The sequence below is a fragment of the Salvelinus sp. IW2-2015 genome, linkage group LG32, assembly GCF_002910315.2.
Source record: "Salvelinus sp. IW2-2015 linkage group LG32, ASM291031v2, whole genome shotgun sequence".
NCBI lineage: Eukaryota > Metazoa > Chordata > Actinopteri > Salmoniformes > Salmonidae > Salvelinus > Salvelinus sp. IW2-2015.
The window spans coordinates 11,342,769-11,361,063 of NC_036871.1; the positions used below are offsets into that span (position 1 = coordinate 11,342,769).

Here is an 18,295-nt window from a genome sequence, read left to right on the forward strand (position 1 = left end):
CACAACACACGCACACACAGTCATTGTGGCATCTAACACACTGCAGCAGCTACTTTCAACCAGTAAGTACAGCCTGTCACTTTGTGGAACACTGTCTGCTGTCAGTCTGTCATAGACATGGCCTTGACACTTATACAATGGTCTGCACTGATTCAGTAGTCTGCGCTGCCCTTATACAATAGTCTGCATCACAGTCACATTCAAAGTTATGGCTCTGTATGAATTGTGAACATGACTTATACACATTAGACTGCAATACAGCACTGCATTACAATTGTACTGTATTATCAAATCAAATCCAATCAAATTTTATTAGTCACATGCGCAGGTAGACCTTACCTTGAAATGATTACTTACGAGCCCCTAACCAACAATGCGTTTAAAAAAATGCGGATAAGATAAAAGATAAAAGTAACAAGTAATTAAAGCAGCAGTAAATATACAATAGCGAGACAATATACAGGGGGGTACCGATACAGAGTCAATGTGAGGGTAGTTGAGGTAGTATGTACATTACCTACCTATTACCTATGCATAGATGACAACAGAGAGATGACAACAGAGAGTAGCAGTGGTGTAAGGGGGGAGGGGCACTGCAAATAGTCTGGGTAGCCATTTGACTAGATGTTCAGGAGTCTTATGGCTTGGGGGTAGAAGCTGTTTAGAAGCCTCTTGGACCTAGACTTGGTGCTCTGGTACCGCCTGCCGTGAGTTAGCAGAGAGACCAGTCTATGACTAGGGTGACTGGAGTCTTTGACAATTTTTAGGGTCTTCCTCTGACACCGCCTGGTATAGAGGTCTTGGATTGGCAGGAAGCTTGCCGTTCGCACTACCGATCTGTAGTGCCTTGCGGTCGCAGGCCGAGCAGTTGCCATACCAGGCAGTGATGCAACCAGTCAGGATGCTCTTGATGGTGCAGCTGTAGAACCTTTTAAAGATCTGAGGACCCATGTCAAATCTTTTCAGTCACCTGAGGGGGAATAGGTTTTGTCGTGCCCTCTTCATGGCTGTCTTGGTGTGCTCGGTCATGTTAGTTCGTTGGTGATTTGGACACCAAGGAACTTGAAGCTCTCAACCTGCTCCACTGCAGCCCCATCGATGAGAATGTGGTTGTGATCGGTCTCTTTTCCTGTCGTCACAATATATCTCCTTTGTCTAGATCACATTGAGGGAGAGGTTGTTGTCCTGGCACCACATGGCCAGGTCTCTGACCTCCTCCCTATAGGCTGTCTCGTCATTGTCGGTGATCAGGCCTACCACTCTTGTGTCATTGGCTAATTTAATGATGGCGTTGGAGTCGTGCCTGGCAGTGCAGTCATGAGTGAACAGGGAGTACAGGAGGGGACTGAGCACGCACCCCTGAGGGGCCCTGTGTTGAGGATCAGCGAGGCGGATGTGTTGTTACCTACACTTACCACCTGGTGGCGGCCCGTCAGGAAGTCCAGGATCGTTGCAGAGGGAGGTGTTTAGTCCCAGGGTTGCAACTCCCCTCCAGTCTCCGACCACTACCTTGTATACTTTTCCCTCTCGTCTCCATCCAACACTTCCCACACTGCCCCTACTCGGATGGTATCGCGCCGTCCCAACCTTCGCTCTCTCTCCCCGCGCTACTCTCTCCTCTTCCATCCTATCATCTCTTCCCTCTGCTCAAACCTTCTCCAACCTATCTCCTGATTCGCCTCCTCAACCTCTCTTCCTCCCTTTCTGCATCCTTTGACTCTCTATGTCCCCTATCCTCCAGGCCGGCTCGGTCCTCCCCTCCTGCTCCGTGGCTCGACGACTCATTGCGAGCTCACAGAACAGGGCTCCGGGCAGCCGAGCGGAAATGGAGGAAAACTCGCCTCCCTGCGGACCTGGCATCCTTTCACTCCTCCTCTCTACATTCTCCTCTTCTGTCTCTGCTGCTAAAGCCAATTTCTACACACTCTAAATTCCAAGCATCTGCCTCTAACCCTAGGAAGCTCTTTGCCACTTCTCCTCCTCCTGAATCTCCTCTCCCCCTCCTCCCCTCCTCCTCTCTGCTGATGACTTCGTCAACCATTTTGAAAAGAAGGTCGACGACTCCGATCCTCGTTTGCTAAGTCAAACGACACCGCTGGTTCTGCTCACACTGCCCTACCTGTGCTTTGACCTCTTTTCCCCCTCTCTCTCCAGATGAAATCTCGCGTCTTGTGACGGCCGGCCGCCCAACAACCTGCCCGCTTGACCCTATCCCCTCCTCTCTTCTCCAGACCATTTCCGGAGACCTTCTCCCTTACCTCACCTCGCTCATCAACTCATCTTGACGCTGGCTACGTCCCTTCCGTCTTCAAGAGAGCGAGAGTTGCACCCCTTCTGAAAAAACCTACACTCGATCCCTCCGATGTCAACACTACAGACCAGTATCCCTTCTTTTTTTCTCTCCAAAACTCTTGAACGTGCCGTCTTGGCCAGCTCTCCTGCTATCTCTCTCAGAATGACCTTCTTGATCCAAATCAGTCAGGTTTCAAGACTAGTCATTCACTGAGACTGCTCTTCTCTGTGTCACGGAGGCGCTCCACACTGCTAAAGCTAACTCTCTCTCCTCTGCTCTCATCCTTCTAGACCTATCGGCTGCCTTTGAATCTGTGAACCATCAGATCCTCCTCTCCACCCTCTCCGAGCTGGGCATCTCCGGCGCGGCCACGCTTGGATTGCGTCCTACCTGCAAGGTCGCTCCTACCAGGTGGCGTGGCGAGAATCTGTCTCCGCACCACGTGCTCTCACCACTGGTGTCCCAGGCTCTGTTCTAGGCCCTCTCCTATTCTCGCTATACACCAAGTCACTTGGCTCTGTCATATCCCTCATGGTCTCTCCTATCATTGCTATGCAGACGACACACAATTAATCTTCTCCTTTCCCCCTCTGATAACCAGGTGGTGAATCGCATCTCTGCATGTCTGGCAGACATATCAGTGTGGATGACGGATCAACCTCAAGCTGAACCTCGGCAAGACGGAGCTGCTCTTCCTCCCGGGGAAGGACTGCCCGTTCCATGATCTCGCCATCACGGTTGACAACTCCATGTGTCCTCCTCCCAGGGTGCTAAGAACCTTGGCGTGATCCTGGACAACACCCTGTCGTTCTCAACTAACATCAAGGCGGTGACCCGTTCCTGTAGGTTCATGCTCTACAACATTCGCAGAGTACGACCCTGCCTCACGCAGGAAGCGGCGCAGGTCCTAATCCAGGCACTTGTCATTCCCGTCTGTAACTGCAACTCGCTGTTGGCTGGGCTCCCTGCCTGTGCCATTAACCTACAACTCATCCAGAACGCCGCAGCCCGTCTGGTGTTCAACTTTCCCAAGTTCTCTCACGTCACCCCGCTCCTCCGCTCTCTCCACTGGCTTCCAGTTGAAGCTCGCATCCGCTACAAGACCATGTGCTTGCCTTCGGAGCTGTGAGGGGAACGGCACCTCGTACCTTCAGGCTCTGATCAGGCCCTACACCCAAACAGGGCACTGCGTTCATCCACCTCTGGCCTGCTCGCCTCCTTCTGAGGAAGTACAGTTCCCGCTCAGCCAGTCAAAACTTTTCGCTGCTTCTGGCACCCCAATGGTGGAACAAACTCCCTCACGACGCCAGGTCAGCGGAGTCAATCACCACCTTCCGGAGACACCTGAAACCCCACCTCTTTAAGGAATACCTAGGATAGAGATAAAGTAATCCTTCTAACCCCCCCCCTTAAAAGAGTTAGATGCACTATTGTAAAGTGGTTGTTCCACTGGATATCATAAGGTGAATGCACCAATTTGTAAGTCGCTCTGGATAAGAGCGTCTGCTAAATACGTAAATGTAATGTAAATGTCCTTAGCTTATTGATGAACTTGGAGGGCACTATGGTGTTGAACGCTGAGCTGTAGTAAATTAATAGCATTTTCACATAGGTGTTCCTTTAGTCCAGGTGGGAAAGGGCAGTGTGGAGTGCAATAGAGATTGCATCATCTGTGGATCTATTGGGGCGGTATGCAAATTGGAGTGGATCTGGGGATTCTGGCTAAAGATGTGAGTGCTGCGGGTCAGTAGTCGTTTAGGCAGTTTATCTTAGTGTTCTTGGGCACAGGGACTATGGTCGTCTGCTTAAAACATGTTGGTATTACAGACTCCGACAGGGAGGTTGAAAATGTCAGTGAAGACACTTGACAGTTGGTCAGCGCATGCTCACAGTACATGTCCTGTAATCTGTCTGGCCCTGTGGCCTTGTGAATATTGACCTGTTTAGAGGTCTTACTCACATCGGCTGCGGAGAGCATGATCACACAGTCTCTGGAACAGCTGGTGCTCTCATGCATGTTTCAGTGTTATTTGCTTCGAAGCGAGCATAGAAGTAGTTTAGCTCGTCTGGTATGTTCGAGTCACTGGGAAGCTCTCTGTTGTGCTTCCCCTTGTAGTCTGTAATGGTTTGCAAGCCCTGCCACATCCGACGAGTGTCAGAGCCAGTGTAATACGATTTGATCTTAGTCCTGTATTGATGCTTTGCCTGTTTGATGGTTCGTCGGAGGGCATAGCGGGATTTCTTATAAGCTTCTGGGTTAGAGTCCCGCTCCTTGACAGCGGCAGCTCTAGCCTTAAGCTCAGTGCGGATGCTGCCTGTAATCCATGGCTTCTGGTTGGGGTATGTACGTACAGTCACTGTGGGAGGACGAAGTCATCGATGCACTTTTTGATGAAGCCAATGACTGATGCGGTGTACTCCTCAATGCCATCGGAGGAATCCCGGAACTTATTCCAGTCAGTCTGTGCTAGCAAAACAGTCCTGTAGCTTAGCATCTGTTTCCTCTGACCACTTTTTTATTGATCTAGTCATTGGTGCTTCCTGCTTTCATTTTTGCTTGTAAGCAGGAATCAGGAGGATAGAATTATTGTCAGATTTGCCAAATGGAGGGTGAGGAAGAGCTTTGCATGCATGTCTGTGTGTGGAGTATAGGTGGTCCAGAGTTATTTTTCCTCTGGTTGCACATTTAACATCCTGATAGAAATTTGGTAAAACGGATTTAAGTTTCCCTGCATTAAAGTCTCCGGCTACTAGGAGCGCCGCCTCTGGGTGAGTGTTTTCTTGTTTGCTTATTGCGGAATACAGCTCATTCAATGCTATCTTAGTGCCAGCCTCTGACTGTGGTGGTATGTATACAGCTACAAAGAATACAGATGGAAACTCTCTCGGTAGGTAGGGTGGTCTACAGCTTATCATGAGATAGTCTACCTCAGGCGAGCAATAGCTCGAGACTTCCTTAGATATCGTGCACCAGCTGTTGTTTACAAAAATACAAAGACCGCCGCCCCTTGTCTTACCAGACCCCGCTGATCTATCCTGCCGGTACATCGTATAACCAGCCAGCTGTATGTTGATGTTGTCGTCGTTCAGCCACCACTCCGTGAAGCATAAGATGTCACAGTTTTTAATGTCACGTTGGTAGTTTAATCTTCCGCGTAACTCGTCAATTTTATTGTCCAAAGATTGCATGTTTGCTAGCAGAATGGAGGGAAGTGACGGTTTATTCAATCGCCTATGAATTTTTCGAAGGCAGCCCGACCTTCGGCCTCTCGCCGCCTCCTATTCACGCAGATCACAGGGATCGGGGCCTGTTCCCGAGGAAGCAGTGCATCCTTCGCGTCGGGCTCGTCAGAGTGGTGAAATGAAAAAAATGATTATTTTAGTCCGTGGTGAGTAATCGCAGTCCTGATGTCTAGAAGTTATTTTTGGTCATAAGAGACGGTAGCAGCAACATTATGTACAAAATAAGTACAGAAATAAGTTACAAACCACTCAAATAAACGAACAAAAAAACACAATCGGCCAGGGGCACATAAAACGTCTGCCATCTTCTCCGGCGTAAAACGTCTGCCATCTTCTCTTCTCAAAACAAACTCATTTTCACTAATTTCACCTCTCCTTCCAGTTCTCTGCTGCCAATGACTGGAACGAACTACAAAAATCTCTGAAACTGGAAACACTTATCTCCCTCACTAGCTTTAAGCACCAGCTGTCAGAGCAGCTCATAGATTACTGCACCTGTACATAGCCTATCTATAATTTAGCCCAAACAACTACCTCTTTCCCCACTGTATTTATTTATTTTGCTCCTTTGCACCCCATTATTTCTATCTCTACTTTGCACTTTCTTCCACTGCAAATCAACCATTCCAGTGTTTTTCTTGCTATATTGTATTTACTTTGCCACCATGGCCTTTTTTTTTTGTTGCCTTTACCTCCCTTATCTCACCTCACTTGCTCACATTGTATATAGACTTATTTTTCTACTGTATTATTGACTGTATGTTTGTTTTACTCCATGTGTAACTCTGTGTTGTTGTATGTGTCGAATTGCTATGCTTTATCTTGGCCAGGTCGCAATTGTAAATGAGAACGTGTTCTCAACTTGCCTACCTGGTTAAATAAAGGTGAAATAAAAAAATAAAAAAATATATATAATCAAAATCAATAAATCATAGCACGTATTTGGGCTCATTCAGTAGTTTTTACGCTATAAAGTAGAACCCTGTTGAATAATTATGTTAAGTACCATTTATATTATATTACCAAAACATACATTGAAAATGATGCTGTTGCTGCTTCCTGTTGTCATGGCTCAAAACACCAGTTTTAAATGTCCATGTTTATAATCAATGCTGAACTAAGTTGTGATATGTTGAAGACATACAAATGTATCCCTACACACACGTGTCACACTTGTGTTCAAATTACTGGTATTTTGCTAAATTAGTACCTTCTAAACTGCACACGCATCAGTATTTACCAAGTGGCCACTCTAGACTGAAACTGAATAGCTTGTTTTACTGTCACGCAAATTAATCACTCACATCGATATTGTATTGAAGTCATATACCAGTCGATAGATGAGATGAGAACCTGAAGTAGCCATTCATCCAGTAAAATCTCTGTGGGGAGCCTCCCGAGTAGCGCAGTGGTCTAAGGCACTGCATCTCAATGCTAGCTGTGCCACTAGAGTTTCTGGGTTCGAGTCCAGGCTCTGTCGCAGCCGGCCGAGACCAGGGGCGACGCACAATTGGCCCAGCGTCGTCAGGGTTAGGGGAGTTTGGCCGGCAAGAATGTCCTTGTCCCATCGCGCACTAGCGACTCCTGTGGCGGGCCAGGCACAGTGCACTCTGACATGGTCACCAGGTGCACAGTGTTTCTTTTGACACATTGGTGCAGCTGGCTTCCAGGTTAAGTGGGCATTGTGTGAAGAAGCAGTGCGGCTTGGTTGGGTTGTGTTTCGGAGGACGCATGGCTCTCGATCTTCACCTCTTCCGAGTCTGTATGGGAGTTGCAGCGATGAGACAAGACTGTAACTACCAATTGGATACCACGAAATTGGGAAGAAAAAGGGGTAAAAAGTTTTACTAAAATAAAAATAAATAAAAATCCCTGTGGGGAAATGTCTATGGTAAATTGTGACTGAATAATAATTTTCATACTTTATAATATGTCCATATATAGTTATAATTTGTTTTAGGAACATCTACTGAAAATGTTTCACCTTCTTTATTACTTTACCAAACATATCAAGACATTAGCGATGTTAAATTTGCGAATGTCTAAGTCAACATTTGGGCCATTTAAACAGCTTGTCCAGCGATTGCTATGCCACGTCTGTGCCCGTGAATCAATCGAGTTGCATAAATGTTTTTCTAAGGACTGCCCTTTGACGTTCAAAAAATGTTGAACTAAGAACAGATATAGCCCCTGGTTCACTCCAGACCTGACTGCCCTTGACCAGCACAAAAACATCCTGTGGCGTACTGCATTAGCATCGAATAGCCCCCACGATATGCAACTTTTCAGGGAAGTTAGGAACCAATATACACAGGCAGTTAGGAAAGCAAAGGCTAGCTATTTCAAACAGAAATTTGCATCCTGTAACACAAACTCCAAAAAGTTCTGGAACACTGTAAAGAACATGGAGAATAAGAGCACCTCATCCCAGCTGCTCACTGCACTGAGGCTAGGAAACACTGTCACCACCGATAAATCCACGCTAATCAAGAATTTCAATAAGCATTTTTCTACGGCTGGCCATGCTTTCCACCTGGCTACCCCTACCCCGGTCAACAGCTCTGCACTCCGCACAGCAACTTGCCCAAGCCTCCCCCATTTCACCCAAATCCAGATAGCTGATGTTCTGAAAGAGCTGCAAAAATCTGGACCCTACAAATCAGCTGGGCTAGACAATCTGGACCCTCTCTTTCTAAAATGATCCGCCGCAATTGTTGCAACCCCTATTACTAGCCTGTTCAACCTCTCTTTCGTATCGTCTGAGATCCCCAAAGATTGGAAAGCTGCCACGGTCAAACTATCCTACCGATCCATGACTTCAGCGATGTAATTGACAAAATAGCCTCCAACACTCTACTCAGCAAATTGGATGAAGTCTATCACAGTGCCATCCGTTTTGTCACCAAAGCCCCATATACTACCCACCACTGTGACCTGTATGCTCTTGTTGGCTGGCCCTCGCTTCATTTTCATTGCCAAACCCACTGGCTCCAGGTCGTCTATAAGTCTTTGCTAGGTAAAGCCCCGCCTTATCTCAGCTCACTGGTCACCATAGCAGCACCCACCCGTAGCGTGCGCTCCAGCAGGTATATTTCACTGGTCACCCCCAAAGCCAATTCCTCCTTTGGTCGCCTTTCCTTCCAGTTCTCTGCTGCCAATGACTGGAACAAATTTCAAAAATCACTGAAGCTGGAGACTTATATCTCCCTCACTAACTTTAAGCATCAGCTGTCAGAGCAGCTTACAGATCATTGCACCTGTACATAGCCCATCTGTGAATAGCCCACCCAACTACCTCATCCCCATAGTATTATTATTATTTTTTGCTCCTTTGCACCCCAGTATCTCTACGTGCACATTCATCTTCTGCACATCTATCACTCCAGTGTTTAATGCTAAATTGTAATTATTTCGCCACTATGGCCTATTTATTGCCTTACCTCCCTAATCTTACTTCTTTTGCACACACTGTATATAGACTTTTCTATTGTGTTATTGACTGTACGTTTGTTTATTCCATGTGTAACTGTGTTGTTTGTGTCGCACTGCTTTGCTTTATCTTGGCCAGGTCGCAGTTGTAAATGAGAACTTGTTCTCAACTGGCCTGTCTGGTTAAATAAAGGTGATAAAAAAAAATAAAAAAAAACGTAACATTGCAGTGAAGTGACATAAATCGATGTAATGATGCAGCCAACCACCAGAGGGTGGCAAATACAAGTTTATTCGACAGAGGGTGTTTACATGGTCCTAGGAAGGTCTGGATTGCTGTCTTCTGACTTACTAAATCAATAAAATAAGTAATGTAAACATTACTAAAGTAAAGTCATTCTAGTGCCCAGTTTTGGGGACTGTCAGCTTAAGGGGTTATTAACCTGTTAAGAGGGATTTGGATGATATTAGCTCCTGGTTTTAGATGTTCAGAACTTAAAGCGCCAACTTTCAACACTTCAACACTATCAAATCGAGCTTTATTTCAGACATGGAATGCAACACAATGTGCTTCACAGGAAAAAACGAATAAATCAATGAAAATAAAAACGGAAAGATTTACTACACAACAAACATAAGAGGATAAAAAACTACTTTCTAGGCTTGTGCGTTTTAGCTATTCGATCCAACACTTTTTATTCTCTCTGTGCCTGCCATGTAAGTGTGTATGTTTTCCTATGATATCTCTGTCTTTCTTTTTGCCGACAGTAAACAGAATATGGGGCCCTTGATCATGTGGTACACAGTATAGTGCTGTGTCACCATGGGAAGTCTCAATTCCCTTTCTTCTCTCCAAAATGGCCGACAGGATATATATCTTCCATGGGAGTTATTTTTAACATGTTTTAGTCCCATAGTTGAGTTGTTTGGAGTGTAATACTAGGGACATCAAACATTCAGCCTGCTGCACAGTCCCTATGGAAGCTCTAGTCTAGAGCACCTGGTTAAATTGTGTTAATGAGCATTTTTAAAGGTTAAAGGTTCCGTGGTTAAAGTAGTAAGAAATATATGTAATTGTAGTAAATCTTAATTTACTATCATCCTAAACAGAAATATTTAATTAGTTTAAGATAAAGTTAGCATAGTGATGTAGCATGTAGCCTTCTCCCCATGATCCCTCAGTTTGTCTCCTGTCTCCCGTTTGCCTGGCAGATGTTTTGTGGAGTCTTTGTGTTGACTTAAAGGTTGTTTACCAAAGCAGCTGAGTCTTCCACCTGGATGCCCTTGTCTTAGTTATAGCAGCCTCACAGGAGAAAAGAGCATTGGGTTGGAGAAAAATTGCCCTCCTTTAACCTATAGCAAACAATTCAATTGCGCCTAGCCATCATAGACACAGTGCTGCATAAAGAACTGATAGTGGGATGTTCAGTTTCTTGAACAACCTCGGAAAACTACACACAGACCCACAGGCAGACACACACACACACACACACACACACACACACGCACACGCACACGCACACGCACACGCACACGCACACATCCCACACACCTTCCACACACCTTCCACAATCATAATCTACCTAGTGCGCAGTAACTCCAGAGACCTTGACTTAATTACAGTGTTTTTCTTAATCGTTTCTGTATGCACATACATTATTGTACAGGAGGTCCCACAGCTATAAGATTAGAAGAGATACATATCTACACAATTAGGGAGTCGGAGAGTGGAGGTGGAGCGATACCGATACAAGATATTCCATTGGCTTACCTTGAATCATCCTAACAGTAGCTTATGTTAGGTGAAGACTTGATCTGTTAATACTACATAGTGGCATTCTACAGAACTTGATTTTAGACCAGCCTGATATTCTAGTAAGCTATTTGTTTGCTTCAGATGGTTTTATACCTGTGCAGTAACACTGTAATTAAGGACATAAGGACAATACTGTATGACCATGTTGTGAAATTAGTCATTTCATTGTTCTGTAATTGTATAGTCATGGAGTAAAGAGTTTACGTTCTTACACATTTTAAATACACTAGTATATGGTCTATACAAAGTAGTTGAAGGTTATGGTTGCGTCCCAATATATGCACTTGTTCACTTACCTTCATGGATTTGAAAGGAAATTAATGGTATATGGAAACTCTCTCTAGCCCATGTCTAAACAATTCCAATATTTTGATATGTTGGGGGAGTAGTGAACGAGTGGACACTTCAGAAGGAATGAGAGAATATTGGGATGCAACCTATGTTTTGAGAGAGTACACCTCTGTGCTTCAGAGACAAAAAAGGACACAATGAATAAATGAACAAAAACTACCACTACAATAATTTTGCCTGACACATTTTTATCTGACCAAAGTACACAAGTAAATTATCCTACCTTAGGTTCCTCAGCAACAAAGCACGGCCAAATAATTGTTCTTTATTCATTTACAGTATATTCATTTTGAAGAAAATTACACCTAGTTTTCTATATCAAAGACTCTGTTAGTTATCTGTCATATTGACATTTTCACACAGATAGGCTGTGTTGTACTGAAATAATGGCTTTCACAGTAATTTAGTTCAATGACTTTCTGAAACATAAACGCAGAAGAAAGACTAGGTGAGCCATTACTCTGGATAGAATATCCAGTGTGTGTGTGTGTGTGTGTGTGTGTGTGTGTGTGTGTGTGTGTGTGTGTGTGTGTGTGTGTGTGTGTGTGTGTGTGTGTGTGTGTGTGTGTGTGTGTGTGTGTGTGTGTGTGTGTGTGTTTGTCCGTGTGTGTGGTATCTCCTATCCTCTTATCTCCTGCTGTGGGGAGAGGAGTGGAGGTAGTGGGACGCAGGTAATCAGGATGACGAGATATGAAGAGCCACTGCAATGACCTCTTACTGCAGCAGTAATCATAGTCCATCACCTGGAGAAAAACACCCCGAACCAAGCCCCATCGGGGACACACACACACACACAGAGAGAGCGAGAGAGCTAACAACTGCAGGAGATAAGAGGCGGTATTATAACACAGTACATACAAACAATGAAAAGCTCGTGCTCTACTGCTGTTTGTCTACCTGAGGAAAAACTCAGTGAGACAGACATGACTGGAATAGTCATTTAGCAACACAACACTGCCCAAGCAGCAAAATAATAGCTGCTCACTTTCAAATCTTAAGTTAAATTAGCAAGAAAGCAGCATTGTCTAATGGGTAACATATTGACTGTTTAACAAAAATACACATTTCTTCCCCTAGCCCTGTACCATAATAAAAGGCATATAGTCTAAGAAGAGCCAACGTTATGAGTGGGCCTTAGAGGGCCTGGCCCGCCCTACTTGTACCTCCTTGCCTGTCCCCAAAAAATAAAAAAATATTGATCATTATAATAAATATAACTATTTCAATAAATACAAATGTTTGGGGTAATTTTACACAATTTTTCTCCCAAATTTGTAGTTGCAATCTTGTCTCATCGCTGCAACTCCGCAATGGGCTCGCGAAGGTCGAGACATGCGTCCTCTGAAATATGACCCGCCAGGCCGCGCTGCTTCATAACATAATGCTGGCTTAACTCAGAAGCCAGCCACACCATTGTGTCGGAGGAAACACTGTTCGACTAACGACCGAAGGCAGCTTGCAGGCGTCCAGACCACCACCACCTTGGCACCACCAAGCCAGAGAACTCTGGGTAATTTATGTACCGCCCTATGGGACTCCTGGTTATGGGATCGAACCCCAGGCTGTAGTGGTGCCTCAGCACGGCAATGCAGTGCTTTAGACCATTGTGCCACTCGGGAGGCCTATTGATCATTTATTTAACCGAGACGCGCGCCGACAGAAAGACCCATCATTGTCAGATAAAGCATCCGAGCAAGCGAAACATCACTGTCTCAGTACGTGTAGCCAATGTAGCTCATGCTGTCTGGACTAAAAGAGTATGACATTCTCTTTTTTGCCAGACCGCATCAGATACGTGGGGCTACATATTGTATGACAGAAGGGCGCTGTTTCGGTCGACCGGATGCTATTTTCGACTAACGTGCGAAGATAACCTACTTTTTAAAGTGATTTGTTTTGCAATCAGATGAAAACATCATGACTGGTTGTGTTCATGTCACATTAAAAGGTAGTCTAATACATGCTCAAAGTTGTTACTATAAATCCCACAATAGAACCCCTAAAGCAGTCATTTGGACTACTCATGAATGAAAAACATTTATTACTCTGCCATTTTTAAAGTCAAGCCCCCCTCCGTCCTTGACTTTTCCTAAATAAGTCTATAATGCACACTGGCGTTGTTAGAATCTTAATATCACATACAGAACTGGTAATAAAATCAAATTGTATTGGTCACATACACGTATTTAGCAGATGTTATTGCGGGTGTAGAGAAATGCTTGTGTTTATAGCTCTGACAGTGCAGTAATATCTAACAAATAATATCTATCAATTTCACAACATATACCCAATACACACAAATCTAAGAAAAATGATGGAATTAAGAAAATATAAATATATGGACAAGCAATGTCAGAGCGGCATAAACTAACATACAGTAGAATAACAGTAGAAATGTACATAGGCAGCAGCCTTTAATGTGCTAGTGATGGCTATTTAACAATCTGATGGCCTTGAGATAAAAGCTGTTTTTCAGTCTCTCGGTCCCAGCTTTGATCCACCTTTACTGACCTCATCTTCTGGATGATAGCGGGGTGAACAGGCAGTGGCGCCGAAGAACATGGCTGACGTTTTACATTCTCCCAACCAATTGTGCTATTTTGTTAGTATTTTTGCTTTTTGTGTAACTTATTTTTTTAACTTGTTTTGTACATAATGTTGCTGCTACCGTCTCTTATGACCGAAAATAACTTCTGGACATCAGAACAGCGATTACTCACCGCGGACTGGAAGAAACTACTGCTTTCCCTGGAACAGGCCCAGATCCCTGTGATTTGCTTGAAGAAAAGACGCAGGAAAAGAGGACGCAGATTGGGCTGCCTTCTGAGAATCCGTAGGCGAGCAAGTAAACTCCCACTGCCATCTGTTCTTCTTGCTAACGTACAGTCATTGGAAAATAAAATTGATGACCTACGATTAAGATTATCCTACTAACGGGACATTAAAAACTGTAATATCTTATGTTTCACCGAGACGTGGCTGAACGATGATACGGATAATATAGAGCTGGCGGGATTTTCCATGCACCGGCAGGACAGAGAAGGTAAGTCTGGTAAGATGAGGGGTGGGGTTGTGTGTCTAATTGTCAATAAGCTGGTGAGCAATGTCTAATATTAAATCATTCTCAAGGTATTGTTTGACTGAGGTAGAGTACATTTAGATAAGCTGTAGACCACACTATCTACCGAGAGAGTTCTCTCTGTATTATTCGTAGCCGTCTATTTACCACCACAGAACAAAGCTGGCACTAAGACCGCTCTCAACCAACTCTATAAGGCCATAAGCAAAGAAGAAAATGCTCACCAAGAAAAGGCGCTCCTAGTGGCCGGGGACTTTAATGCAGGCAAACTTAAATCAGTTTTACAACATTTTTACCAGCATGTCACATGTGCAACCAGAGGAAAAAATTCCTAGACCACCTTTACTCCACACACAGAGATGCATACAAAGCTCTCCTCCGCACTCCATTTGGCAAATCTGGCCATAATTATATCCTCCTGATTCCTGCTTACAAGCAAAAACGAAAGCAGGAAGTACCAGTGACTCGCTCAATACGGAAGTGGTCAGATGACGTGGATGTTACACTACAGGACTGTTTTGCTAGCACAGACTGGAATATGTCCCGGGATTCATCCAATGGCATTGAGGAGTACACCACCTCAGTCATCTGCTTCATCAATAAGTGCATCGATGACGTCGTCCCCACAGCGACCGTACGTACATATCCCAACCAGAAGCAATGGATTACAGGCAACATCCACATCGAGCTAAAGGAGCGGGATACTAATCCGGACACTAATAAGAAATCCCGTTATGCCCTCAGACTAACCATCACGCCTACCCAAGCAAAGCGGCAATACAGGATTAAGATTGAATCCTACTACACTGTCTCTGAAGCTCGTCGGATGTGGCAGGGCTTAAAAACTATTACGGACTACAAAGGGAAACCCAGACGCGAGCTGCCCAGTGACGCAAGCCTACCAGATGAGCTAAATGCCTTTTATGCTCGCTTCGAGGCAAGCAACACTGAAGCATACACGAGAGCACCAGAGCCAGACGGATTACCAGGACGTGTACTCAAAGCATGCGCGGACAAACTGTCAAGTGACTTTACTGACATTTTCAACCTCTCCCTGACCGAGTCTGTAATACCTACATGTTTCAAGCAGACCATCATAGTCCCTGTGGCCAAGGAAGCGAAGGTAACCTGCCTAAATGATTACCGCCCCGTAGCACTCACTGCCTAAATGATTACCGCCCCGTAGCACTCACATCGGTAGCTATGAAGTGCTTTGAAAGGCTGGTCATGGCTCACATCAACAGCATCGTCCCGGACACCCTAGACCCACTCCAATTCGCATACCGCCCCAACAGATCCACAGATGATGCAATCTCAATCGCACTCAACACTGCCCTTTCACACCTGGACTAAAGGAACACTTATGTGAGAATGCTGTTCATTGACTACAGCTCAGCGTTCAACACCATAGTGCCATCAAAGCTCATCAATAAGCTAAGGATCCTGGGACTAAACACCTCACTCTGGAACTGGATCCTGGACTTCCTGACGGAACGCCCCCCAGGTGGTAAGAGTAGGCAACAACACATCTGCCACGCTGATCCTTAACACGGGCGCCCCTCAGGGGTGTGTACTTAGTCCCCTCCTGTACTCCCTGTTAACCCATGACTGCGTGGCCAAACATGACTCCAACACCATCATTAAGTTTGCTGACCACACAACAGTGGTAGGCCTGATCACCAACAACGATGGTAGGCCTATAGGGAGGAGGTCAGACAACTGGCAGTGTGGTGCCAGGACAACAACCTCTCCCTCAGTGTGAGCAAGACAAAGGAGATGATCGTGGACTACTGGAAAAGGCGGGCTGAACAGACCCCCATTAACATCAACGGGGCTGTAGTGGAGCGGGCCGAGAGTTACAAGTTCCTTGGTGTCCACATCACCAACGAACTATCATAATCCAAACATACCAAGACAGTCGTGAAGAGGGAAAGACAAAACCTTTTCCACCCTCAGGAGACTGAAAAGATTTGGCATTGGTCCGCAGATCCTCAAAAGGTTCTACAGCTGCATCATCGAGACCATCCTGACCGGTTGCATCACCACCTGGTATGGCAACTGCTCGGCATCTGACCGTAAGGCGCTACATAGGGTAGTGCGTATGGCCCAGTACATTACTGGAGCCAAACTTCCTGCCATCCAGGACCTATATAATAGGCGGTGTCAGAGGAAAGCCCATACAATTGGGGAAAGCCCATCTCAATTGTGCATCTGTAAAAGTTTGTGAGGGTTTTAGGTGCCAAGCCAAATTTCTTCAGCCTCCTGAGGTTGAAGAGGCGTTGTTGCTTTCTTCATCACACTGTCTGTGTGGGTGGACCATTTCAGTTTGTCACTGACCTTCACCACCTGGGGACGGCCCGTCAGGAAGTCAATGACCCAGGTGCACAGGGTGAAGTTCAGACCCAGGGCCTCAAGCTTAATGATGAGCTTGGAGGGTACTATGGTGTTGAATGCTGAGCTATAGTCAATCAACAGCATTCTTACATAGGTATTCCTCTTGTCGAGATGGGATAGGGCAGTATGCAGTGCGATGGCGATTGCATCGTCTGTTGATCTATTGGGGCGGTAAGCAAATTTAAGTGGGTCTAGGGTGACAGGTAAGGTGGAGGTGATATGATCCTTGACTAGTCTCTCAAAGCTCTCCATGATGACAGAAGTGAGTGCTACGGGGTCATTTAGTTCAGTTACCTTTGCTTTCTTGGGTATAGGAACAATGGTGGCCATCTTGATGCATGTGGGGACAGCAGAATGGGATAGGGAGAGATTGAACATGTCCGTAAACATACCAGCCAGCTGGTCTGCGCATACTCTGAGGACGCGGCTAGGGATGCCATCTGGGCCGGCAGGTCGGGCCGCGTCGGTTGCACTGTGTTATCCTCAAAGCGGGCGAAGAAGGTGTTTAGCTTGTTTAGCTTATAGGAGGGCAGGTAATTTTTTTATATGGTTTTCCCCGTTGCCCTTCCTTCTCTCGACAGCAGGGCCTGCTCCCCTCCTCCCGATAGTTGACGATAGATGCCGTGCCCAGTTCATAAACACCCTGATAATTGCCTCGAAAGTGAACCTAAACTATACCGAAACTAATTTCACACATACAATAACAGATTACATTTACATTTAAGTCATTTAGCAGACGCTCTTATCCAGAGCGACTTACAAATTGGAAAGTTCATACATATTCATCCTGGTCCCCCCGTGGGGAATGAACCCACAACCCTGGCGTTGCAAGCGCCATGCTCTACCAACTGAGCCACACGGGACCAGATTAAATAAATAAAGTATGATGAGGGAGAATGGATGAGTTGATGAGCAAGGGGAAACGAATGATGCATAATTATGTAATCACCAATTGCGAATCAAGAACAGGGCGGGCCATTCTATTGCATTGATTGATTCTAATTCTAATGTCAAAATATGATGTACTCTGTTATCAGTCTACTCCGGCCTACTTGTAGTACACAGTGAGAGCGTGCGTCATTTACAATGGCAAGAAGACCAAGACGAATGGATGCCTCTTTCGTGTTGCTACAAAATCTGAATGAAAACGACTCAGATGGTGGGGAAGAAATGAAACATGATGACATCGCCGATCAGTATTCTTCTGATTCTGATTCTGAGCCTCAACCTGAACCTACACCTCCGAGGCCTAAGTGCAAAAAAGACAGAACTGTGAGCAGTGAGCAGGTGCCCCCGCCACCATCAAATGAAACGGTGAGACAGGAGAGAGGACGGCACCGTTTGGAATAGAACAAGCTGGTGAGAATTCTACAGGCTAGTATCTGCACAAAATGTCCTCACTGAGAGAGTAGGCCCTACATCTCAAGCAAGAAACAAAATAGGCAACGCACTCAACAGCTTTCGTTGTTTAAGCTATGTGACATGGACATGCTCCAACTGATAATGGACTTTTTGTCTGCTGGCATATCAACACTTCTATTCATTATGCCATTATTTCTTTTGCGATGATTTTCACTATTATCAAGCACACATGTTGTCACCATTTGACCATGCATCTTGCTGACCGTGCGTCTTGATGGTTCCAACACCAATTCTTTCTGTTTCATAGTAACAATATATATAAACTAAT

The 18,295-nt window shown here is 45.3% G+C and overlaps 1 protein-coding gene across 1 annotated transcript in view; it reads right to left on the bottom strand.

Moving 5' to 3' along the window:
• Positions 1-18,295, bottom strand: part of LOC111956859 (calsyntenin-2) — a 299,496-nt gene that overhangs the window by 43,885 nt on the left and 237,316 nt on the right. The window lies entirely within an intron of this gene.